Raw genomic sequence first — 27,746 nt, 5'->3', positions numbered from 1 at the left:
GTTATGGTGTAAAATCGTCAAACACTTTCATCCCCTCTCCCAAAGGAACCGAGCTCTGTGTGTTCGATGTCGGGATAAAAAGTATCCTATATTACTTCTAACACTTCCAAAAATATGTTTACAAAGTTTCATGAGGATCGGTTAAGTAGTTTTTGCGAAACAAACTTACATTGACATTTATAATATTAGTAGAGATAGGGATAGGGATAGGGATATACATAAATACTTATAACATGCAGATAAACACCCCAGACACTGAAAAACATTCATGTTCATCGCAAAACATTTTGCAAATGGACTCAGAAACTAGGGTCGCTGCCCACTGCGCCGTTATAATAAATTATTGCAACTGCATTTAAAATTTCGAATCTTCTGATCAAATTAAATATCTATTCCAGTTTTTTTTCTTCTCTTGCATGAAACGACCGCAATTGATTGAATTGATAACGCAACCGCACCGCTCTCACCAGTGTTTAAATGATCGAATAGTTTTTTGTTTATAATGAAATTGTTTATATCGCACGTCCGATTGTTGGCTGGTAGAAAATCGTTAAGAAGCCCGTCGTAAGCCGATTTATTATTAAATCACATAATATAAAGCATTTAATAGCTCGATTTAGACAGATTTTCGGCTGTGCAGTTAAAAAATGAACAGTTAAGTTAGTAGACATTGGTCAGATTAACAGGGTCACTAACACACACTAATATAACGACTGTGTCACGTAAAAATCACCGTATTTTAAGAACTATTGATAAAAAATTGATTGCTAGGTCAAAAAATATAACTTATAAAGCTTTTCCAATCTATAACTCCATAAATTGAACGTTGCTGGCACTGATAAGCGCACCGGTATAATAAGCTGAATATTATATTTTTGTGTTTTTTATTTAATCAATTTTATTTTGTGTGCAATCAGCAGTAAATAGTGGTTTTTGTTTAAAGATAACCTATTATCTCTTTTGAGCAGTGATAGTCGAGTGGTTAACACTTTTTACTCTCTTTTGGGGAACGAGTTCGATCCCCGGCATGCACTTTGAACTTTTTGGAGTTATGAGCGTTTTTAATGCTCACTTGACAAGCGAAGCCCTTCTAAAGGAAAGCCATGCCCTGTAGCGGATCAGCAATGGGTTGATATTGAATTATTTTTAGCGTTCTTTTCAAAGTATGAAAACTGAAACTCTACTTATATCGAAATTGAGCATTAGTGGTGATTTATTTGTGCTCTCATAATAAACCTTGTCCATATGACCTTGTTTATTTAAATCCAGTTAAAGCCACTTTATTTTTTTTACCTCGGCATACAGAACATGTTTCATATCACGATATGTATTTTCATCTCTCCGTGCAGAGGTTCCATGGTGTAACGGTTAGCACTCTGGACTCTGAATCCAGCGATCCGAGTTCAAATCTCGGTGGAACCTACATTTTTAAATAATTTTTTTTCACAGTTCGAAATTTTTGTAAGTTTTTTATAAATTACTTTTAGTTTTCTTAACATAATTACTAAACCTCCCGTCCGTTTAATACTAACAACAGGTCATAGTAGGTATACTAAGACATTTCATAAGTGGAATTATGTGTCATTAGAACAGGCTATTAAATAATAATAAATATCGGGGTACTTCACCGCTAATCTTTATATAAATATTTCTTGTGTGCGTGTTTATGTTACTGAACTCCTCCTAAACGGCTGGACCGATTTGAATGATTTTTTTAGTATGCGTTTGGGTGGCACCCTGGATGGTTTAGATTCACAAATCAGCCCGACAGATGGCGCTGGGGTCCGCTAGTGTTATATAAAGAAACTCACTTCCGAATCTATATATCCATACTTACAATAAACCTGTTACCAGTGACGTGCAATTCATACATGCACAAAAGCACTGCCTACCCTAAAATTGAAATATAACTCGTATAGGATGAGAATTTTTGCCATTTCATGCAATTTTCCTGCTGTATGCATACCCTGGTAAGAAACCCAGTCCACGCCACTGCCTGTAACGTTATGTACATTGAAGATATTTTAATATTATTTTGGACGGCATTCGAACCCAAAACTGTAATTTTATTTAATCATGTCTGTTTGTCTGTCTATATCTGGGCCGCGCATCACGCTGAAACTACTCAATAAATTTGAATAGAAACTTTGCACAATTTGAGGTCTTACTACGACGTAGGACATAGGATACTTTTATCCCGAAAGTAGCTCAGTTGCTTTGGGAGAGGGGAACAGGAGTTTGATGATTTATCACCATAACGCTGCCAGATGTTAACCGATTTAAATAAATATTTATGTATAGATTAGACAAAACAAAATTGATGTTATACTATCAATTTTGTTTTGTCTAATTTCGTGAATGTAATTGGAGATAGAGGACAGAAGTCCTTAACGGATAGCAGCAAACCCCTCCCGTAAGGCGTAAGAATACTAAATACTAATTTAAAAATAAACAATTTATGAGGACTTAACAGCTAGGAATGAATTAAAAAAAAACGTGTTAGTACTTGTGTACACGCGTTAGAAGATATACTTCTTTGGCGTAATTTATTCTACGTTTGTAGAGAAAACGACACTTACAAAAAAAAAGGTATTTAATACATTAAAAGTTTTACTTTAACGCATTATCTAGTTATATCATTTTGGACCACCAAGTTTCACTGAACATTAAAATTTGAGATTTCTGTACAATTGAATCAATTAAATCACCGGAATGAGACCGCAGACTTTGATAATTGAAAGTGTACACTGTCAAACCTTTTTTGAAAAACAAAAAAATGTCGACTATATCTAACTTCAGGGAGTCGGTTTTTTGTGACGGTGTGCATCATAAATATTTACTCTCATTATTTTTCCCTAACGCAACAAAATAAATGTAACGGACGATGTATTTAAGCAGTAACAAGTTTCACATATCTTAAAAACATTAACACGAATGATGCTATAATGTTGACATCCTCCCTGGCGCAGTGAGTGCTATGTTCTGTAAAAAAAAAACATTTATAATTTTAACCATATCTCTTTTCGCTGTGCATACATTGCCTTTGTTACATTTACTTTGAAGAACAAAAGTTCACGGCTACTTACCTGTGTGTAGGCTCTATACTGTGGTAGAGCACAAAGGTGAAATAATAAAAGGAGAATAAAACTGAGAACAACCGCTACAGTTGAATAATTACCAACGCACTCGCTAAGGCGACTCTATGTTTAGTCGTGACTATACGCACGAGTTTTTTTATTTATTTTCAAATTTTAACGGTAGTTGTGATAGTCGGATGACCGAGTTCGAATACCAGCACTTACCTTTAACTTTTCTAAGTTACGTGTGTTTTAAGCAATTTAAAATACCACTTGCTTCAACTGTGAAGGAAATGATCGTGAGGAAACCTGTATGCCTGACAGTTTTATTATCTTTCGTTTATATATATATATATATACTTTAATATACTATACTCCTAAACTAATGAACCGATTTTAAATAAAATTGGCTCACCGTGAGCAGTCTGGTACAACTTAAGAGATAGGATATCTTAGATCTTTAATTATAGTCGCAATTTTATTTAATTGCAAATTATTTGTCACATGCGACTTCGTCTGCGTTTGATATATATATTTATACTACAATACTCACTTAAGGCTAAGCGATACTGAATACTTTAAAAACAAAATCAAACGCAGACGAAGTCGCGGGCAACAGCTAGTATATATATATATATATATATATATATATATATATTAAAGTTCGTGTATGCCACGAAATTCATTTTAAAGGTAAAGCCGCTGTTGAACTTTATCCTTTGTTGATAGGTATATGTCACTTTTTTTCAAAGTGTTTTAGAACTAGATTTATGACTCTCTTTTAAATGCAACGTTTTGATATGCAACGTTTCTTTATGTGATCATCATCACCATATCAACCCATTACCGGCCCACAACAGGGCAAAGGTCTCCCACAATGAGAAGGGGTTAAGGCCATAGTCCACCACGCTGGCCCAGTGCGGATTGGTGGACTACACACACCTTTGAGAACGTTATGGAGGACTCTCAGGCGTGCAGGTTTCCTTACGATGTTTTCCTTCACCGTTAAAGCCAGTGATATATAATTCTATAAAACGCAAATTAATTAGAAAAGTTGGAGGTGCGTGCTGAGATTCCAACTCGGCCCCCCGAAAGTGAGATCGAAGTCCTACCCACTGGACATCAGTAATAATTTATGGATACAGTGGAACTAGACTTTACTACTTTGCTTGTCAAACAAAATACTTTGCCGTGAGATTTGGCAAGCTATCAGAAAAGTTATAGAATAAGACAGCTGGTAGGAAGGTGCCCTAACTCGACCATTGTTTGCGCGTACCTGGCACCAAACTTTATAAAATTGTTGTTATAATTTTAACCACGGGCTATAGCCAAGACGTCTAGAATCTAGTAAAATACACCTTAGAACCGAATTAGTTATTTAACACTGTAAATGCTGCTTCTGAATGTACTGCAACACAAACCTGAGGAGACGGTGGTGGCGTAGTATTTTTTTGTCGCTTTTTTTATTGAATTATTGTTATAAATACAGGTTGTTATAATTTAATAATTTTGAAGTGAAACTTCTTTAGAAACGATGTGATTTCCATAGAGATACAAACACATAAATGTATATGACAGAGTGAGATAAAAAATATTGTAAATTTTTTTACCTACTCTAGTAACCATGGAAACTAAATAATAAACCTTACATTGATCCTAATAGTTTTGATACTCTACATCCACCTAAATCTCTCGTAGGCTGCTTTTCAGAAGTTACACTTCTGCCGTGTGTGAATAAATTGCACAGGTTTTTTTTATTGCTTTTACTTTCGCTTGGAATATCTTTATAAATATAAAATATATCATTTATAATTTTGCGCTTGCGCTTTAAAGTTTATAAAAAAATGTTTAAAAAAAACAGACTTTGTTAAACAACTAAAAATCAAGACATATTTTCTACAACATTTTTAAGTCGGTGCCAAGATAAATACAGGAAGTTTCTATTTCTGGATCATATACTTTGTATTCCTTTTTATATAGTGGCAAAGAAAGTATCAGTATGGAAACAAGTAAACCTAACCTTGAGTAATGCCCGAGAGTTCTCTATAATGTTCTCAAAAGTGTGGAGTCCACCAATCCACACTGGGCCAACGTGGTGGACTACGGCCTAAACTCTTCACATTGTGGGAGGCAACCCGTGCTCTGTTATGGGCCGGTAATGGGTTGATATGATAATAATGATGATCAATATAAAGGTAAATACATAAAGGAACGTTGCATGCGAAAGTTCAAAAGAGAGTCATGAATCTAGTTCTAAACAACTTTAAAATGTAGAAATATTTCATGATTACTATTAAAAAGAAGATACAAACAAATATCAATAAGAAGGTATTATACATAAAGGAACCTTGCCTGCGAAAGTTCAAAAGAGAGTCATAAATCTAGCTCTGAATCACTTTGTGGAGATATTTCATGATTACTATTAAAAAGAAGATACAAACCAATATCAATAAGAAGGTATTATACATAAAGGAACGTTGCATGCGAAAGTTTAAAAGAGAGTCATAAATCTAGGTCTAAACCACTTTGAAATGTAGAGATATTTCATGATTCACGGCAGTTTCCCGTTAAAATAGTGCGGTGGGAATATCATTTATTGCAGCTACCGATCAGTTTTCATAAGTTGGTTTAATCTTAATTGGAAATGCACTTATGATCTATTTCTGTGAGATACTGAACATTGCTTTATGGTAGAAGAGAAAACTCAATAGGCCTTAGAAATAAACTGGGAGTAACTGAGCAACTTTCGAGATATTGGCGCAGTGGGCAGTGACCCGGGTTTTTTATAGTTAATAATTGATGGACCTACCTTCCCTCTCTGACGACCTTCCCGGCATAAAGGCAAGCGCGGTGAATTTAAGTAGGAGGTCCCGGGTTTGATTCCCGGCAGGGAAATTTAGAAAAATATATTTTTGAATTTTCTCTGGTCTCCAAGTCAGACCAGAGAAAATAGAGGCTTTGGCCGTGGCTAGTTACCACCCTAACGACAAAGAAGTGCCGCTAAGCGATTTAGTGTTTCGGTGCGAATTTGCGTAGAAACCGATTAGGGATATGACTACTATATTTACCACCAGGTGAGATAACAGTCAATGGCTAACTTGTCCAACAAAAAAAACCAAGCAGATTCCCACCTGATGGTAAGTGAGCCCATCGCCTATAAACAGAGCAATACTTCGCATGGCATGAAAGGAACACATCCTGCTCAGTGATGCCCTGTGTCGCGTGACGCGTAGATGTGGAAGCCTCACGTGCCTGGTTCATCGGCAAGCGCACTCTTCAGACCGGAACAGCATTGCAACAATGCTGCTTAGCGGCAGAAATAAGTCAGGAGGTAGTATTTCTCCAGACGATCTCTGCTACAAAAAACTCAACTACTACTCCAAACTAGTAATAATGTTAAGATAACACTCAAGTCTTAAGTAAGTCTTAAGTCTGGCTATTTTAAAACTCAAGATTGAAATATTCTTCCAAAGAGTCCATGCATTATACATGTACCACTACTACAAAACCATGTGTATGAATAAAATATAAAATAAATAAATATTCTACGACAATAACACATCGCCATCTAGCCCCAAAGTAAGCGTAGCTTGTGTTGTGGGTACTAAGATGACTGATGAATATTTTTATGAATAACTAGCGTGCCCAGCCCGCTTCGCCAGGCTAGATTTTGCTTTATTTTATTAAAACAATAAACTTACATCATTAAATTTTTAATTTAAGTCTCATAATATATTAAATCATATATTTCTCTCCGTATTCATTCTCTTCTATTCTCTTCTCTTGCGGGTGAAGATCATTATCTACACCCATGTACACCCAACAATAGAATATCATCATAGCAAATAAAAGCGGTATTTGACAGTTTGACAGTTCAAAAATAGGAGTGCTCCGATCGTCACCAAACTTTACAGGATCTACTCGCCAGTAGTAGTACTCAATCCGGAGATTCCCTGAAAGTTTCATTGAATTGGTCCAAAGTTTCATTGAGGTTGGAGCCTATACGAAACATACCCACACACTTTCTCTTTTATGTGTATAGATATACATAAATACTTATAATATACATATAAACACCCAGACACTAACATTCATGCTCATCACACAAACATTGTCCAGTTGTGGGAATCGCGAACCCCACGGCCTTGGACTCAGAGACGCCAATCGGCCAGTCAAATGATGCGAATGAAATGTATGAACTGGCTATGTTTATTTAATTCAGTGCAATGTAAATACAGACTGTACCAGATGTGCTTTACATGTACTAAGGCACTTGAAATATCTGCAATGCCACGTTTTACTTCCCAGACTTCACTGCAGGCGCTCGGTGGTCTACCGATATATTTTTTTAACAAATAATATCAAGAGATTCTTAAAATTCAAAAATTCAAATTCAAAATTCATTTATTTCAAGTAAGCCTACTTTATAAGCGCTTTCGAAACGTCAAGCATGTATGTTTGTAGTGACTCTACCACCGGTTCGGAAAGCAGATTCTTCTCAGAAGAGCCGGCAAGAATCTCATTAGTTGCTCTTTTCCAACATCAACATTTACAATCATATTTCAATCTTCCGGGAGATAAGAGTGAGGCTGGCTCCAATCTACCTTGTCATTAAAAAAATCAACAAATGTATAGTAAGATCGCTGTATTAGATGTGTTTTTACCTATTTTTTTAATTTATTTATAGGTAGGTCAAGAATTGCCTTAGGAATCATGTTGTAAAAGCGTATACTCAACTCCACAAAGGAGTTCTGCACCTTAATTTGACGCGCTCTTTTTTGAAGCGAAGTTATACAACGCAAAATGCACATTCGAATTATTTGGATTTTCTGATTGAAGAGAAAACCCACGAAAAGTGATGCGAGCGAGCTAATAATTCTCTAGAATCTATATAACCATAAAAGGCGTTTTTCACATTGACTGACAGACATTTATTTTAACCTGATTGATTTATATACTATAATGTATATAAATTTTATTCGTTGTCTGTATATACAATATAATATAAGAAATATCACAATTCATTTATTGTATTATCACCAAACAACCAACTATAGCTTTATATGTTATAGTATATTATATATATATATATATATATATATATATGCTTATATATACTATATAGTATAAAGATAAATATATATTTTTTTAACTAGTTTATTCGTTAAGATCTTCAGTTATTGATATACTTGGTTGCTTGGTGATAGTATAATAAATGAATTGTGACATTTCTTATTCTAGAATAGTCAACAGATTTTCAGTTTATTCATATATATATACTAATAGTAGTAACGTACAATTTTTACTTACAAAGAACTATCATTTTAAGTCTTAAAGTTCAAAGCTTAACGCATTTAATGAAGTGCGGATTTTACCTTAGTATGCCATCGCATAAGGATTTAAATTGGAATGAACTTAAACCTTCCTGTTTTAAAGTCGTACTTTCCTTACTATCTATTATTATTGCACAAAGTTTTCGATAGATGCTATAGATACAACTGGCGGGTTTGCGACAAATAACATGTCCACATAAATAACATGTCCACATAAGGTAATAGGTAATTTTTGTTTTCAACACGAATTTCTTTATTTTTTATTTTACTACAAGATTGACTGCAATGTCATCTGGTGATCAAGCTGTCTAAAATCGTAGTGGACTAACGTGTTTGGGGCATAGCAGTTACGTAACACCCTTACACGCAATCTGTTTCTACGCGTCATGGTACCGGAACGCTAAATCGCTAGGCGGCATGTCCTTGACGGTAGGGTGGTAACTAACCACGACCGAGTTGTATCCAAATACTATACTGAAACTAAAATTGACCACATAGAACAAAAATCACATTTGTGAATACGTGCTATTCTAAAGTTAATATTTTTAGCTAAAAAATTAAACAAAGTAGTATCAAAAAGTCATCACAAAGTTAAAAATGTTTTTGTAAAAATATGGGATGCCACAGGTTCCACTGAGACTCGAACTCAGATCGCTGGATTCAGAGTCCAGAGTGCTAACCATTACACCATGGAACCTTGCTGTTCAAGGTCGAAACATTTGGCTGTATGAAATACCTATTGAGTTAGTCGGGGGTTTCCTTTACACTAGTAGGGGTAACATATTATCTTTGTCAATGAAGTCGATATAACAGGGGGACAGAATATCTCGTGGCGCGCAGCTTAGCCCGGATAGCATGGGTAGGAGATATATTATTTGGAGTGCAGAAAAAGGGGTGCAAAAAAGGACTTACTTAGGGTAGGTAATTGTTATCTGTTTTATATTTTTTACATTTTATTTGACACCGACTTAAAAATCTTATAGAAAACATTTATTTCTTGGTTTTAAGAGAACTGTCAGGCGTACAGGTTACCTCACGATGTTTTCCGCCACCTTGGAAGCAAGTGATATTTTAATTTCTTGAATCGCAGATAACTTAGAAAAGTCCTGCCTATGGGGATTCGAAATCGCCCCATCGGAAGTGAAGACGAAGTCCTACTCACTGGGCTCTCGCCGCTTATAATATGCTATTACATTACTGGTAAGTAATAGAATAAAAATGCTTACGTGAAGTCGAAGTTAAATCCCTGACCCACTATCTATGTACTAGCGCCTAGGTAGGTCTGCTAGATAATTCTTTCTTTCAGCCGTCCCCGCTTAAAACAAAGACCATTAAAGCGACTCTACATAATTATAGTGTAAAAGCAAATGAAAAAGTGAAATGTTTTCAAGTTTGTACTCTCTTAGTATGATAAATAATATATGAAAGCTTTTTATTTAGTACAGTCGTTACTAGCGACTTTCGCCGCTCAAAATGTTTTCTCATTTCCCGCGGTATAACGTAGCCGAGAAAAGTGACTGTATAGTCGTCACACACCTAACTGAAAACATAACGTCGTAACTTTGTGGAATCGTTATCGGTGTGTAAAATGCTGATCAAAATCGCGTTAGTCTTTTCAAATTTTGACCTTGACAAATCTACAGGCAACTTTTTTTCAGAATTATGTCATGTTATGAATGATGTTAACATCATACAAGCTTCTTATGGAGCATTTATTTCCAAATCACAGTCAAACAATTTGATTATAAACTAAAAGAATGACCGTAGTTTTTAATTTGCTGCATATTTTACGTAAGTATGCAATAGTCTCAGCCGTTTATTCATTGATGTTTTATATGGTTTTATTAGGCCCGCATGTAACACACACACACTAAGTAGCGTAGGGTATAGCAAGAAACCTAATTGCGGATCTTCATGTTACATACATGTAGGCACACTTGCAACGAAGCGTAGCGTAAAGCAAGCACATTAATTTGCACACAGACTTAAACTTAAAATCGCGTAGCGTTAACCAAAAATTTGCAGATATATCATATTTGTAGTCATAAACAACGTGTTAATGAAAACCGAAATAATACTTCACAGACTTTAGAGGTACATTATTACTGTCTCTGAGCCTTATCTGTGAAACCGAAAACCTAATAGATTTTGAGTGTGGTTTACTGAAAGAAATCAGATACAACCTTAACATCACATACAAAATAAAATCATGTGACTCCTGCACTTTCTTAGGTACGCATCGCGTAGCGTAGATATTATGCGCGTGTCGGTCTTTTATCTTCAGCAGGGTTGCCATAAGTAAACACTTAGAATGTTTTGAATTCGTTTGTATGGAGAAATAAATATGCTTCTCTTGATAGAATATTTTTACAGGGTGATTCCTTATGAAATATACTTATGCACCCTTCAAATTTATTTGGTAATTCGGTTACACGTTGTATATCGTAGCGTAGAGCAATAAACTTAACCGTAGGCCGACTCGTAGGCTCACATTTAACGTAGCATAGCGTAGTCTCAAATTTAATCGTAGGTCTACAAATTGTAGTACGAAGTAACATAATTCATTTTGTTGCCTTGCACTGGTGACATACATTGTTAAAGTACTAAAATAATGAAAACAAAAATACCCAAAAGTAAAACGCAAGCAAGCACACATTTAGCGAACACGAAGCGTAGCAAACAAAGCAACAAAATTCGGCAAGTTATATTTTAATTACTTATAAAACTCACATAACTTAGAGAAGTTAGAGGTACGTGCTGGGATTCAAACTAGACCTACCGAAAGTAAAGTCGAGCTACTACCCAATGCGTTATCAAAGCTTCCGATATCGTTCTACAATACGCGCCATTCATTATCATAATTCTTAACCTCCTCATGTCCCAGGTTTCCTCTCTCATAGGAGATAATCTCATAATTATAAAAAAAAAAGTATACGATGCAAACTAACCTGCTACATTCCAATCAAAGTTATAAGGTAAAAGTAAAGATAGGTAAATAGCATAGTGTTGCTTTACACTATCTACGTTTAATTAGTGCTAACGCATTTATTTTTTTATATTTTTTTTTATGTTCTGGTACATGTGATAGAAGCGGTAGACCAGTGGGTAGGACTTCGACTTCACTTTGTGTGATACGACTTCACTTTTATACGTTTTTTTAAGCAATTATAATATCACTTGCTTCAACGGTAAAAATCATCGTGAGGAAACCTTCATGCCTGAGAGTTCTATATAATGTTCTTAAAGGCGTATGGAGCCCAGCAATCCACACTGGGCCAGCGTGGTGGACTACGTTCTTAATCCCTTCTCATTGTGGGAGGAGACCCGTGCCCTGTTGTGGGTCGGTAATGATGATGATGATCGTAGAACAACCGCATTAAAAGCTTTAAGGTATTAAAAATAAGCAAGCGTAGATTGAAACGTTGCATTTACCCCAACAAAGATTCGCTTGCCACGATTTTAGTTTGAAAACTGCATTCATCACTTCGTTTGAACTAATTGCTTTTTACCCTTTCATTTGCCTCACATTTATTACGCTGATATTCTATTTTTATACAAAAAAATACTTTTATGGATTCATAATATATTTTTTATTGATTTGACTAGCTGTAGTTTTGATAGGGAAACATCGTGAGGTGTCCTGCATGCCTCAGAGATCTCTATAATGTTCTCAAAAGCATGTGAACTCTACCAATCTCTACCGCAGTTGGTTGGCATGGTGGACTACCAGTGGTGTGCATAGAGGGTATGCAGATGATACAAAATGAAGAAAATCCCTAGTACGATTTATAAATTCTTAAGGGTAGGCTTTTTATAACTCTTACAATGCCTATCCTTTAGTTTTTTTAGCTCGTACTGGAGATTTTCTTCATTTTATATCATCTGAATACCCTGTACCCTGTGTGTGTGCATAGAGGATGCACGCCACTGTGGACTACGGCCAAAACCCTTCCCTTTCTTAAACAAGAGTCACTCACTCACTCACATACATCACTGTGATAAAGTTGTTTATTTATCATCATCATCATATCAACCTATTACAGAATACGGGTCTCCTCCCACACAGAGAAGAGGATGAGGCCATAGTCACCCCACACTGGTAGGCTCCACATACCTTTGAGAACATTATGGAGAACTCTCAACCGTGCGGGTTTCCTTGCGATTTTTTCCTTCACCGTTGAAGCAAGTTATATTACAACTGCTTAAAACGCACGTAACTTTTTTTAAGTTAGAGGTTCGTGCTGGGATTCGAACTCGGTGACAGTGAAGTCAAATTCCTACCTACTGGGCAATCACCGCTTCAGTTGATGATAATTAGAAGCTGACAAAGTATAAAACAACAACAACTATAGTATAGTATAGTATATAAAAAACTTGTTTTAAAATATAACATTCATATTAATGAATACAGTCAGTACGCAATGCAGCCTCCATTACTCTGAAAGGGGTCCCGCGGGCCTCGACAATCGAATGTTTAATCTAGGGGTGTGCGGAATTAGCAATTTTGAATATTCGAAACGAAATAAATCGAATAATTTGAATCGGATGTTCCAAAGATTTATGTTTTGTTTTTAAATAGGTTAGAAATATAAACAATTATATATAGTCGTCCGATTTAGAACACGCGACATAGACGCAATTGATAAACGAGTGAGTTAAGTTTAGCTATTATGGTTTTATGTTTCACCAAATTATCTTGACTGATTAATTATTCATTAATTATAAATAATTGTCAAAAAAAAAGTCCCTGTAGATCTCGCCATGCTAGTTGTCACTGGTTGCGGTACCCGAAGTTACAAACTATTTGATCCACTGTCCGAATCTTACGAATAATTCGATTTTTTTTAAATACTCTTTATTTGCACACCAATAAAAATACAGATGAAGAATAAAAAAAAATACAGTCAAAATTTTAATAGGAAAACGTTTGATTCGAACATTTTTACGTGTACGTGTTTGGGTAAAAGGGGGAATTCGTAATTCCCCCTTGTAGCTGGAGGCTGCACGCGGTGCTTCTCAACCTTTTTTTTTTTAGTAACCAAGTCGGACCAAGCCTATAGCTCAAACAGAGCAACACTTAACACGGCATGCAAGGAGCACGTCCTAAAACATGTGGTCTGTGTGGCGTACACTTCATACAAGCACAAAAGTTCTGCATACCCAAAATTTTTTGTATAACTCTTTAATGCGAAGGATTGTTCCATTTTATGGCATCTGCCTTCTTTATGCATACCCTGGTCAAAAACCCTGTGTCTGTGTCCATGAATTTGAGGCGTAGGTTTTAGGTCTGTAATTATACCAGCAACCATGCCCTTTAGACCGGAACACAGCATTGCAACAATGCTGCTAAGCGACGGAAATAAATTCAAATTCAAAATTTAAAATTCATTTTGAAGTTCGGAAAATTTGGTTCGGATGGCAGATTCTACCGAGAAGAAGCCGGCAAGTAACTCAGCAGTTGCTCTTTTCCAATATCAACAATTTACATTTTACATTTTAAAATTCATTTTTCTATCTTGTGAGAGATGAAAGCGGAGCCGGATGCTTCCAAGCAACCTTGTCATTAAGAAATTTATCAGTTGTATAATAACCTCGCTGTAATAAATGTGTTTTAACAAATTCTTTAAACTTATGCATTGGTAGGTCCAAAATTTTAAATTACACAAGCTAAAATATGCAATAGCATAAAGCTCTACTACTGCAAAAATATGTATGTGTTTATATTAAAATATGATTTAATAATATCCAGTATATTTTATTAGTCCATGAATTTTTTTTTACTATTTTTAATCAAAATAGTTTGAAAAAATACATGGATTTGAAATATTCAGACATTCTTCTAACCATTTGAATCTTTGAAACTATTCGATACTCGACGGAAATATCGAATTGAATCGAGACATCTATTATACACAACCCTAGTTTAATTAGAATAAACTTGGATCGCGAGCAGTATGTACATCATGGAGACATTAAATGTACCGGAGATTACTGGCATACTTTAACCTGCTGCGGGTAATGGTATTAAAATAATACCAAAGTTGTTTCTAATCGATGAGCGAAGTAAAAACTTGAATCGGAAATACGTTAAGTATATTCACCATTACAGGCCCGGGTAGCCTCTAAGAATAAGAAGGGTTTAGGCCGTAGTCCACGCTGGCCAAGTGCGGATTGGTAGACTTCACACGCCTTTGTTAAGTTTATGGAGAACTCTCAGGCATGCAGGCCTCACGATGTTTTCCTTCTCCGTTAAAACAAGAGATTTTTGAATTGCCAAAATTAAAAACGCACATAACTCCGAAAAGTAAGAAATGAGGTGCTGGGGATCGAACTCGGTTCGGTAATATCATAATATATCCTATATTATGATATCTTATATTTTAATATATATGTTGGAGAACGAGGGGATAGGACTTGGAATAATACTATTTTTCACTTTTTACATTTGACATATAATCGAGCAGAGTTTCCCCCTACAACTACTTGATACAGAATGAATGCTTGAGAAGGTAATGCTTCTACTTTTATACGGCTCAAGTACCGTTTACAATGTCGACAATAAAACGAACCAATAATAATATTTCACGATATTAGTTTCCGGTAAGTTATTTCACAAAATATATTGTTATTATTCTATTTGGAAAACATTAAATATTTACACAAGTATTATTACGAATTATATAAAGCAATTCTATGTTAATGAATCTTATAGTGACGTCACAATATCTTTATGGCGTAGCGAAGGTATCAGCCAGGGGGAGCAACCGCTTAAATATATGATGCCCCCCAAAATATAGAATCATAGAATGAATTGACTGCTTATGGGACATAGTACCTACTCTTATTGAGACGCTCGATTTTTTTTTAACTTAGACTAATATAATTGTAAACTTCACATAACTATTAAAAAAAAAAATACTGTAATAGGAGGAGAATATTTATCTATAGGCTTACGTTTAATACAAACTTTGAACTATTCAAGAGACATCTCTATGATGGCAATGGGTAGTTTATTGTAGAATTGTATGCAATTTCCTTTAAACGAATTGTGAATTTTATGTAACCTAGTATATTGCACTGTTATCTCTTATAGTACATTGAATCAATCAATCAGCAATCTGCTGAGTTTCTTGCCGGCTCTTCTTGGTAAACTGCCTTCCGAACCGATGGTCACTACAAACAAACTGACTTGAGATTTCAGAAGTCAAAAAAAAATTGCTGCTAATGTTTAAAATAATGTTTAATGTATATTATAAATAGGCTTTGCCGATGAGCTTCAGAAGTCGTCAAAATGTTTTCGCTTGGATAGCATGACAGTTTCATAATCGGGGTGCTGTAAAACAACCGTGGTTTAACAAGCTTGTTTAACGACGCGCCGGGTACTGCGTGGCACTGATGTTATGAATCCGAAGCTATTGTATAAATGAGATTGAAATCCATTCAACGTTATTGAATACTGGGAACTTCCCAAACGCTGAAAAAGAATCGCTATTGACTATTTTCTTAGTCTATACTGATAATAAATCGGACACAGGACAATTTAAGTATATTGAAGATTCTTTTTATTGTGAAGGGCTCTATAATCGATATTGTAGCCAAAACTGTATCATTCTTCTCCCCGTTTGTCTGACCGCAAAACAACTGAATGAAGTCAAATGAAACTTCGCATGGTTTTTATCCCAAAATTCAGTCCTGTTCTTTTAGAAGGGATGAAAGTGTTTGAAGGTTTGACTCCGTCAAATGTGATTTAATATAGTGACCGTGTGAGGTTAGATCACCAGTACGATCAATTCATCACATATCTCTTGGTGATATTTCAGCCTTGGGCCTTCTTGTTGTGGAAAAAAATAACATTGTGGAATAGAATCAGGTGGTACTTTGCGATAATCTGTACGTTACTAAGCAATTGTTCATTCACTTAGCAATTGTTCATTGTAAAGTCAATGATGAATGAAGGGTTGCTCAGGTGTCAAGAACGTGTGTAGAAATTACAATATCGAAGATGTAATTAGTGTGGAGTATAAAGACAGAAAAAATTATAAATAACATCATACAGATTCCCCTGGTTTTCGCGGAGTACATCAAATAAGGTATAATGTTCAGTAAAAATGAAAACTTTTTGGTCTCCACGTGGATTATCGAAAAAAAGAGGTAATGTAGGCACAGCTGTGGCTTAACAAGACAGGCACCGCTTGGCACTAACATTATAAAGGCGATGCTGTCGCATAAATAGCGATTGAATCCATTCAACGTTATTGAATATTATGTTAAGCGGTAGCGTGTCGTGGCAATCTCATTTGTTATCTGCACTTGCATATCTAACTATCCATGGAATATCAAATTTTGGATAGGTTACCTATCAAATAGATAGCCTATAACCGTCCACTGCTGTACTAAAGGCCTCTTTTTTTTTATTTAACACGCAAAACAGATCATGACAAAAGATAAACATAAGAACAACAACCAATAAAAATAAAACTACCCATTCTCCACCACATGCGTGTATAAATGCAGCCAATAGATGGGACGGACTTACGTTCTTGAAACCATGGGGTAAGAGAATACAGTGTCGAGTTAAATTATGAAAAATTATTTTATTTTTTACATTTGTCAAACAGAGTGCTACAATTCTTATTATAAGGGTTTGCCTATAATCACCACGCTGGGCAGACGGGTTGGTGATCGCTGTAGAGTTAGTTAGTCTGTTAGCATGTTAGCACAGAGGACTGCTGCCCGTTCTTTGTTATATTCTCTTAGTCGCCACGTACAGCAATTTTTTTTTATTCCAACACAGGTTAGCCCTTGATTGCAATCTCTCCTGGTGGCAGTGGCGTGCATAGCGTGCTTAGAGGGTATGCAAAGGGTATGTAGATGATATAAAATGAAGAAAATCTCAACCAAGAGTTACAAATACTTAAGGTAGGCTTTTTATAACTCTTACAATGCCTATCCTTAAGTTTTTTATTACTCGTACGGGAGATTTTCTTCATTTTATATCATCTGCATACCCTGTGCATACCCTGTATGCACGCCACTGCCTGGTGGATAATGCAGTCTAAGATCGTAGCGAGCTAACCTGTTGGCTGTTAGGGAGTATGGTAGTCATATTGAGTTAAGTGTGTTTTGAGACAATTGATAATTTTAATTTATTCATTTGGAAAGAAAAGATTAACATTAATCACCCATTACTTATCTACTATGGAGCACTGGTGTCACTTAAAATGAGAAGAGTTTAGGCCGTAGCCACGCTGACCAAGTGCATATATGTGAGACTTTATTCACCTTATGGAGAACTCTCAAACAAGCGGGTCTCCTTACGATGCTTCAACTTTAAAAGTGCCATTAATAGTTGTGTTATTCTTCTGTTTGAAGTTTTAATGAAACCAAATTAAATGGTATAAAAACAAGCAAAACTCGGTTATGGTATGTTGGTTATAGGTATATTTATCATCTTTTTTAATATTTGTAAGGAGAATGACACCTTCGTCGCCCATAAAGTTGTCATAGATATAGTGACGCAAGCCACTCAAGAGCAACCCATCTTAAAATATGATGTTTAACAACATATTATTACAATTTGACGGCTGAGTGGCGCAGGGGGCAGCGACCCTGCTTTCTGAGTCCCAGGCCGTGGGTTCGATTCCCACAACTGAAAATTGTTTGTGTGATGAACATGAATGTTTTTTAATGTCTGGGTGTTTATCTGTGTACTATAAGTATTTATGTATATTATTCATAAAAAATATTCATCAGTTATCTTAGTACCCATGAAACAAGCTACGCTTACTTTGGGGCTAGATGGCGATGTGTTTATTATATCTTTTGTTGAAGGATAAGGAAATATCTCTTGCTGATCAGGATGAGCAAAAAGAACCAAAATAATGAAATTCACAGAGGAGTAATGCTGGTGTGAGCGGCCTACTCCAAATTGGGTTTTGTTTTTAAGATTAGTTAGTTATTTTCACAGCATTATGTCCTATGGCATTTTATTATGGGGTAATGCTGCTGATATAGATTCTATTTTCGTCCTGCAGAAAACGGCTGTTCGTGCGATATATAAAATGGGCCCAAGAGAGTCATTAAGGGATAAATTTAAAGAAGTTAAAATAATGACGGTGCATAGTCAGTACATATATGAAAATTTAATTTATGTCCATAAAAATATATCAAAATTTAAAAAGAAAATGCATTGTAACAATATAAATATTAGAAGCAAAAATAAACTCGTTGGGCAGTTTACTAGGCTACACAAAATTGCAAATTCATTCAAGGGCAATTGTATATTATTTTATAACAAATTACCAAATGAAATCTTTGAGTTGTCTCTCAATAAGTTCAAAGTTTATATTAAACGTAAGCTTACAGAAAAATCCTATTATAACATTAAGGATTATTTAAACGATAAAAAAGCTTGGGTGTGAATTGCTCTAGCTTCATAGCTTAATTTAAATTTACTGGAAGATGGTGATAACAAAAAAATAAATTTACCCGGCTAAGTTTGTTGTGGGCTCTTCTTAGACCAGGGCGCGTTTGGAACCCTCGTAGCTTTAGATTTAAGTTGGCGAACGAAGTTATCACCATCCCGTTACAATTATGTAAACAAATATGTATGAACGCTTCATAAGTGCCTTTGATAGGCCTACATGAATAAAGAAATTTTGAATTTGAATTTGAATTTGATGAAAATCTCAGCAGAATTAAAAGCCAGGATTTTTAACCAGTGCATCCTACCAGTGCTCACTTACGGAGCCGAAACGGGTATTTACCAGAGAACTGATCAATAAGTTGCATATAAGTAAGTACTTCACTTTAGTATCTCAGCCAGTTTGATGGCCTTATAGTTATTCACGAGAAGAACCTTCGTTGCTCGATGAACGTTCGTGGCATTAACCTATCACATTTTTAAACTACCTTCTTTTTTATCCACTTAAGATTTTTGTAAATAGCAATAGCTTTATTATTAATAAACTTATAGGATATAGATTTAAATAAAATTGTTAGATTGATTTAAATATATTTATAGTACCTGCCTACCTACTACCAATTCTAAACTTTAACCGATGTACCTACCTAATTATATTGAAGGAATTTTATTTATATGAAATATCTTGATTGATGTAGTGAGTGGGTAGGTGGGTAGGTGGGTGTTAATTAATTTCCTTAGATGTTACCTTTCGTCGAAGGCACGGTGGTGCACGGTAAAATTCGTAAGAATTTATGATTACACCATAATAGTTTTAAGTCTACTTGTGAATTTTAGTTAATAAATTTATTTATTATTACTATTATTAACTAACTGGTAGTGAAGAGACTATCCATTTTTGACAAGGCATACGAGTTTTAAAAGAAGGGAAGCTGTGATAGCCTAGTGGGTAAGGCTTCGGATTTCCTATCGTGGAAACCGAGTTCGAGCCCCGGCACGCACCACTGACTTTCAGAGTTATGTGCGTTTTTAATTTAAGCTATTCAAATATAACTTGCTTTAATTCTTAACCATTAGGCTATCATCACAAAATCATAGTACCAGCCCAAAATTAGGATATTGGCGTTGTTTCAACCCGCTGCCACGTTGAGCCGTCAATACTGGTTATTATTTTCACAGCTGCGATTCATTTACCGTGATTGCACTACAGTCATTGTTCTCTCACTTTTCTAACAAACCAACGACCAAATAGTGTAAACCTAAATCTGTATTTTTATAGTGGCGTGCGTGGATCATGCTTTACACCAGATTGAGCAGGGAACATGAACCCTATTTTTCCTCTAATTTTAAAGGAACGATCCCCCTGCCGATTTCCCTGGATGGGGCATCGACAGGCGCAATTTGGCAATTTATAATTTCTCTATTTTCTCTGGTCGTAGCTTGAGGTAGGCTTCGGCCGCCGTTTAGCATTCTGATACTATATCGCACAGAAACAATGTCTTATTTTTTATTTTAGAAAAAAAATCAAATTTTTCACGATGCCTCGTTTATAAGCGCTTTTGAAACGTCAAGTCAGTCTGTTTGTAGTTTACCATCATAAAAGCATTTTCTGTCCAAGTGTGGATGAGTTTGAGCTTTAAAACAAGGCCGATAAATCCCACTTTACTCTGAAATTATAGAGTATCGATAGTCGAAACAAACCTTCGGTAAGGAGCTTACAAATCTTACTGTAACCTTAGTATAAGTGGTATTAGTGGCGCATTCGCAAAAGTTGCTTCATTTTTGAGTACCAAATCGCTATGCAGTTTAAGTAAACTCGTTTTAGGATCGCTAATAGAGTCAGCTCTGCCCAGAGAGCGGCCTGAGGAAATTTGAACGCCTCAATATTCTTAAGTTCCATTTTACGCTGTCATTAAAGTTATTCGATTCTCGAAAACGTTCAAATTTTATGCAACTACTTATTGCGAGTGTCATTATTAGTTGCCACTGAGATGAAGGAGCTATAGTATTTAATTTATCGAGTAACGACTAAAGTTGATGAATCATGACGTTTGATGTCACGAATTTTATAACAGAATGCTTTTCTTTACTTGATTATTTACACTAAAGGCGCAGAAACATGTATACTTTATCAGCAAGAAGATAACGTTTCTTGTACAATCTCAGTATCAAAGTAAATAAAGAGCAACTTTCCTTCCATAAACTATTCCCGTTCTTTGCTGCGGGCTTTGTGCTAAGCTTATTTACGTGCTTAAAGTATTTTTATTGGAATGCTTATTTTTACTTTTTGCTGCATCCCTGCATTGCAGTTTCAAACTTATTCCAACATAAGTTTTGACACAACGTACTTTTATTGGAGTTGAAGTGTGATTGAAAAGTTTATTTTAACACCTTTATATCGTGAAATGTTAAAAAAGCGTGTAACTGAGACAATTATTTGTTATTAGATACACATGGAGTTATTATTATTGGATAGTAGAAAAGAGAACATATATCGATTTTCGTATCTGTATATATATTTTAAAAAATCAGGACAAAAAACCTTTATTCAAAATTTAGTTATTCTAAACTCTAATAACGTGAAGACGCGCTAAGGTAATTCAGACTCTTAGAGGTATAGATATAGTTTGCGTCACGTAAATAGAGCTCTGTCTCTGGTCTCATTGCGCACTGTGCAGTTTATTCCATTTAATTTTATAACAATACTAAAGTTTAATGTATTACAATAAAAATTATCACGCAATATTAAAGATTGTCTAAAAAAGCCAAGTAACCGTACGTAATAGCGACGGGGTGTTATAAGTCTGACGTCTCTTTGGGTATATCGTGGAAGGATGCACCGATTTTGTATTATTTCTTGTTTGATTAACCTTGAATTAGTCGGTAGTGTTTTTATTATTGTTGTAATTCGGTCCAAGATCGCCGCGGCCACACTATGACAAATAGGTATCAAATCCAAAATGGCCGCCACCACAAAACTCCCTCAATATAAAATGAAAGAAGATGACTTAGACTGTTTTAATTTTATATATTATTTTGGTACTCTTTGTCCTACTTTAGCCAAAAATCAAGGTGATTGGATGCTTAGTTAAAGCGTGAAGGAATCACAAACAAACAAAACACTTTCGTATTTATAATATAGTTAAGTTAGGATGTGACACCATCCCCAAAATTAAATTAAGCAATCTGTATTCACAACACATCCCATAAGCAAAAAATGTTTCGGTAAAACCAAATCCAATCACGCGGTTTCCGGTTTAACATTGTAAAAACAAAACGCAAAACTGCGTTTTGTTTTTAAACCGCATACAAACATATCGGCCGTAAATGCAGTGCTATATAGCGACGTGACCTGAATGGAGGCTGACGCAAATGACAATGTAAAAATATTAAATAATTTATTATAGGTACAGTAGCGGTAAGATATTTAACATTTCACGTTGTATTACAAATATTAAGCTATTCAAAGAACACAACTAAGAAAAAACGGCAATATTTGGTTATAGTTTTTTTTTCTAATACCCGTGGAAATCGATTGTTTTTATTTCCTGGGGCAAAAGGTAGCCAATGTTACTCTCCGGCTTAGTTAGGGCATGAAGGAAAGACAAACAGATAAACAAATACACTCTATATTTATATGTGGATTATAAACCAGAGAATATTTAGAAATAATAAATGAAGATCGATTTATAAGACCACAGCCACACCGCAACGCTTACCACTGCGCGAGGAAAGTCGACGAAAATTTCGCTCTCTTCATCAATGGTCTATATTGATGAAGAGTGGATCTAATTATTTTTACGAGTGTCCCCGGAGTGGTTCCGGTTTTGATCCCCGGGGAAATTTGGGAATTTATAATTTCTGAATTTCTCTGGACTGGTCTGGTGGGTGGGAGGCTTCTGCCGTGGCTAGTGACCATCACGACAAAGCGATTTAGCGTTCCAGTACGACGTCGCGTAGAAATCAATTAAACCCATACCGGGTTTGAAATAACTGCCATAACAAGTTAGCCCGTTATCATCTTAGAATGCATCATCACTTTTCTTTGCAGGAAATACATTCATTAAACTTATTCATTGGAGAATAAATAAAATTGCTAAGCTTAAAAAAAATTACGTTTTTATAGGTATCCAACTAACCTGAACTAAACGCAAAAGTTCATCATCATTAGCAAACCAGTATCGGCCCACTATAGGGCACGAGTCTTCCTTCGGAATGAGATTATTTCCACCATGCTAGCCAAATGCGGATTGGTAAACTTCTGATAAAAGACTAAGACACCAGGAGGTATCTTTGCATCGTTCGAGTCCATGTAAGACTGCGGTGCATCTTGCTTTTTCGGTAGGACACTTGCCGATAACCACCTGAGGGGTTGCTACGGCGTCACCGGGGGAGTGGGGCGAGCGCGAAAGCTCGCCATGAGAAGAGCCCCAGGGCTCGACGACATCGGGGGGGGAGAGTGGGAGACGTCGACCCGAGGGTGCCTCCTGCGAGGACTCGGACCTCGGCTCGGTTTGACGTTAATCTGACTGTTTGCGGTGCATCGATAATGCAGTCGTATTTATATCAAAATACCCACCAACCACCACCAACTCAATGTCATGAACATAAATATCTGGCAAATATGAATTTATAGTTATCAAAAGTTTAATTATTTACTTACTTTCCTTAATTTAGTTTATTGTTTCAAGGAAAACGCGAAACGGCTATTAATCACGAATATTAAAGCTCGTTTAAAATAAATACATAAACATAAATCATGTTAATTTTTTAATAAAAATTAAAGCTTATTTTAAAACCCTCTACTTATTTAAGTTGGTACTTCAAAAGATACTAAAGAAAAAAACTGTTTTAGAATGTATTTTAAATTCAGGCAGGCATTTAAAACGATGGTATAAATAAATGCAAATAAAACTGATTCGTTGGTATTGAGCTTTTATTGAAATTTCTTGACTTTCTGTCAAGAAATTTTCAGCATTCCCCCGGAGTAAGGAAATAAGTGATGTTACCCCGTGCCTCTGAGTAGACCGTTATAAACGCAGACTTAGAACACGGTCAATAGCTTGTCAGTTTATAAATACGACTACCACGATTGCGGCTTTCAACATAAAAAAGGAAAAAGAAGAACTCTGGAGGAGGACCTGCCCGGCCCAGGACAGATTGTCCTGACGACAAAAGTAGTAGAACCAAACCCACCTAAGGTGAAATAAAGCAACGACGTCTTCTTCAAACCAAGTTAGGACTAGGAGATCCATACTAATATTTAATAATATAAATACGGAATGTTTGTATGAAATATTGTATGACGATTTTTTTTAAATAAACAAGGTTTTAAACTTTTAATCACTATTAAAAGCGCAATGAATATCGCACTTGTTGGGCTATCCACTTTAATTACAATCCATCACTGCGGATATCGCATCCCTAAATCGATGCGTAAACTCTCGTCTCACCGAATACGGACGGACCTAGTAATTGATGTCGCTAATGTAAGGGTCTCTAGAGACAGTTGGCTATACGTCGTGAAAGCCCATCGCATCGGTGAGATCCGAGATAAATAGAGTCTGGCCATTTTAATTTTGGTTATAGGGAAAAAGGTTTTAGACACTTGTTTTACTTTACGCCACAATTAAGCCAACAACTTAAGAGTTTGGAACATCGTCGCAAGGTTGCCTGCCTTTCGGTATTCTATAGGATATATTTCGGAGAGTGTGCTCAAGAACTGTTTGATCTAGTTCCCCCTCGCCTTTTTACCATCGAACCGCGAGGCACCGTAAGGATCTGCATCCCTACGTGGTCGATATACCGCGGACGCGTACGAAGCGCTTCGCGTCTTCGTTTCTGATCACTAGGATCTGGAATGCTCTTCCAGCTTCCATTTTCCCCAGTTCCTACAATATGATTACCTTCAAATCAAGAGTGAATAGGCATCTTCTAAAGAAGCGCGCTACACCATAGGCTGCATCATCGCTTACCATCAGGTGTGATTGCAGTCAAGCGCGATTTTTGACAGTGAGTTAGTTCAAAGGACGGAGTGTAACATAGGCTACCCAGAAAAAAAAACGGTTACCAGGTTATGTAAAAACCGTATAAATACAAAAAAAGTACTAAAAATATTTTTCTATATGACGAGTTAGAACTAAAACTAAATGATTCAATTCAATTGCTCCATTTCTATAGCCGTGTAGGCCTGATTAACTTTGTACAGTCGTAATGGTCGTCGTAGTGTATTATTCACGTAACATTTATGGCAACGGCTCGCGATGCGGCAATCCCTGATCGTCTGCATTTTTAACGCGGTGCATTCGCCGCGATTTTTCCTCAACACTCAACTTGGGAAACTCACTCTCTACGAATGGAAAAGAGTACACATGACCGAAATGCGAATGACATGGATGTGTGAATAAATATACATGGTGACTTTTTTATCGTCTTACAGCAGGGGCCCAGTTAATCTGTCCATCATCTTCAACCACGTCACTACAGAGCACGAGTCTCCCCTCAGAATGAGAAGGGTTTATTAGCCTACCACGCTGGCAAAGTGCGTATTGCTTCATACGCCGTTTAGAACATTATGGAGAAATCTCAGGCATGCAGGTTTCCTTAGGATGTTTTCCATCACCGTTTAAAGCAAGTAATAATAAAATTGTAAATTAAAACGCATATAACTCCAAAAAGTTAGCCGGTGTCCACGAAAGGAAAGCCGAAGCATAACCCACTAGGCTTTCACCGCTTCGTTAATCTATCCAATAACTACATATACTTTGTTAAAAAATAAAATATTAGAAAGAAAATATCAATTAAATTTATTAATACTTTGCTGATAAGAAACATCTTATATTGAGTGTACCCGCGGCGCGACGGTGCGGTGGTATCAATTGATACCAATTGCGATCGTTCATGGATCAGAAAATGTTTTTTAAATGCAGAAATGAATGTTATGAATACTAGCTTTTGCCCGCATTTTATTTATTAATGAACCAACGAAAAATATATTTTTGTAGGGAAACAATAATTACAAACTAAATTTATATACAATAAATAGCCATCTAACTGTTCACTTATGGGCATGGTACCCAAAATGCTGGCGCTACTGCCCCTTTGAATTGCTAGACTTAGCCGTTGGGCTGACAGACAAAAATTTAATAAAAATCTGTTTTGGACTCAGTATCGATTATAATGACCCGGGCATCCCCCGGTCCAAATTTTCAATATTTATTAAATGTGCAAAAATCTTTCAGTTACAGTTTTATTATTATTATTAGATTACCGAATGTCTACCAATAAATTTAAAGTTTATATAAATCGTAGGCTTACAGAAAAATGCTATTATAATGTTACAGATTTCTTAAACGATAAAAAAGCTTTGGTGTGAATTTTTCTAAATTTATAGCTAGCAAATATAGCAAATAATTTTCTGTGAGACGACATAAACAAAAGATCTCTCTCTTTTTAGACTAGGGTGCCTTTGAAACCCTCGTAGCTTAAGGTTTAAGTTGGCGAACGAAGTTATCACCATCCCCTTACAATTATGTGAACATAATATATCCTATATGATCGCTTCATAAGGGCCTGCGATAGGCCTACATAAATAAAGAATTTTTGAATTTCGAATATATTTTCATTTCATCTTATTTGACTGAAATGTTCAATGAAAAATTGCTAAATTTATAACTCTGTATAATAAATAGAGTTGAGGATCACAGATGCCATTCCACACATGACTCAGCTATTTGAATACTTACCTAATGAAAAAAACCGAAAAAGAAAACTATTCCCTTTGTAGTGCTTTAGAAGACACAATATCTTTTAATGGAATGTGCTCGGAGCGAGGTTATGCCGCTGAGGTTTGCCTATGCAATGATGAAAAATTATAATTTAATATCATATACTACGAGTATTCTATCTCGCGGAACCTAATTCTTTAGTCATAAGAATACTAGGAAGGTATCTATGTATTTTCCTTTATTTAATACCTTCAACACGATATCGGCAGCCGATATCATGTATAATCGTAATGTACATTTATTGTCAAACGCCAAACTTATACTTTGATTATGTAATGATAATAAATTTTATATCATTGTTACGTGCTAGGGTTAAAATTTTTAGAATGATGACATGTTAGATTTAAATCTTTTCTCCAGTAAAAAGTTGTTGGATTAATTTTAAAACTGTAGCAGTAGACAACAATTGAATAAAGAACATACAGAATTCATTCAGACATTAATGTATGCAGTGCATTGTGTCCAAAAATTAGCTTAAAAACGTTAAAAAAAGATGCCATTTAATCCATGAACTTGTTTTTAACCCAATTTAATTTTTTTCACAAAACATGGATTAAAAATATCGTGAAACGGAATGGCGTACCTCCAGTAATTATATTCTTGGTTTTCGTTGGTCCTGTACCTGCACTGACCTCTATTTCTATTACGTGCAGATATGGAGGGTAGAGGTAAGGAGAGTCATCTTATATGGGAGAAAAGTTGAAAAAGTGTCCAGTGTATGCGCTAAATAACAGTTCAAAAATCCTCCACAATGGCGCTGGTGGATGCACAGGGTATGGTATGAATGTAGCAATCGTAGATGAGTTGAAGTATGCCGAGTTAAAAAATTTAATGTCATTATCGACTAAAGTAGTTAATTATTGAGAATTTCAACAACTTACGTTGTACAAAATATTGTGGTAAATATAACCTTACTTCCTTGTATCTCCATACTTCCTTGTTTATTTTTCAAGCCTACTCTAACAATATTTATATTTGGCGCTTCTTTTAAGAGTTACCCTGATGCAAATGTGGCGCCATCCTAATTTAATACATTTTGACGACACTTTTTCATATACACAGATGACTCTCCTTACCTCTACCCTCCATACGTGCAGAGTATGGAGGGTAGAGGTAAGGAGAGTCA

General features: G+C 35.7%; 1 protein-coding gene and 2 non-coding genes across 3 annotated transcripts in view; 1 reads left to right on the top strand and 2 right to left on the bottom strand.

Annotated features, from left to right (window-relative positions):
* Positions 1-27,746, bottom strand: part of LOC120629788 — a 149,530-nt gene that overhangs the window by 94,998 nt on the left and 26,786 nt on the right. The window lies entirely within an intron of this gene.
* Positions 1,351-1,422, top strand: Trnaq-cug. The gene has a single exon. It is a non-coding gene; the product is annotated as a tRNA-Gln (tRNA).
* On the bottom strand, positions 9,036-9,107 carry Trnaq-cug. The gene has a single exon. It is a non-coding gene; the product is annotated as a tRNA-Gln (tRNA).

The sequence above is a fragment of the Pararge aegeria genome, chromosome 15, assembly GCF_905163445.1.
Source record: "Pararge aegeria chromosome 15, ilParAegt1.1, whole genome shotgun sequence".
Classification (NCBI taxonomy): domain Eukaryota; kingdom Metazoa; phylum Arthropoda; class Insecta; order Lepidoptera; family Nymphalidae; genus Pararge; species Pararge aegeria.
Note: the sequence above shows the minus strand (reverse complement) of the source record. Positions and strands in the feature narration are given on the sequence as shown.